Source organism: Lupinus angustifolius, unplaced genomic scaffold (genome assembly GCF_001865875.1).
Source record: "Lupinus angustifolius cultivar Tanjil unplaced genomic scaffold, LupAngTanjil_v1.0 Scaffold_268, whole genome shotgun sequence".
NCBI lineage: Eukaryota > Viridiplantae > Streptophyta > Magnoliopsida > Fabales > Fabaceae > Lupinus > Lupinus angustifolius.
Genome location: NW_017727473.1, coordinates 178,982 through 179,407, shown reverse-complemented (window position 1 = coordinate 179,407; position 426 = coordinate 178,982).

Sequence of the window (426 nt, the reverse complement as noted above, 5' to 3'; positions counted from 1 at the left end):
ATGAGGATAGGATGAGGACAAGAATGAGGATGAGGACGAGGATGAGGATGAGGATAGGATGAGGATGACGAATAGGAACAGGATGAGGATGAGGATGAGTATAGGATGCGAATGAAGACGAGGATGAGGATAGGACGAGGAGGAGGATAAGGAGGAGGATGAGGATAGGAAGAGGATGAGGATAGGAAGACGATGCAGATAGGAGGAGGATGAAGATGAGAATGTGGATAAGGATGAGGATCAGGATAGGATGAGGACGAGGATGAGGAGGAGGATGAGGACGAGCATGAGGATGAGGATAGGATGAGGATGATCAAGAGGACGAGGACGAGGATGAGGGTAGGATGAACACGAGGATGAGGATGAGGATGAAAATGAGGATGAGGATGAGGATAGGATGAGGACGAGAATGAGGATGAGTATAGG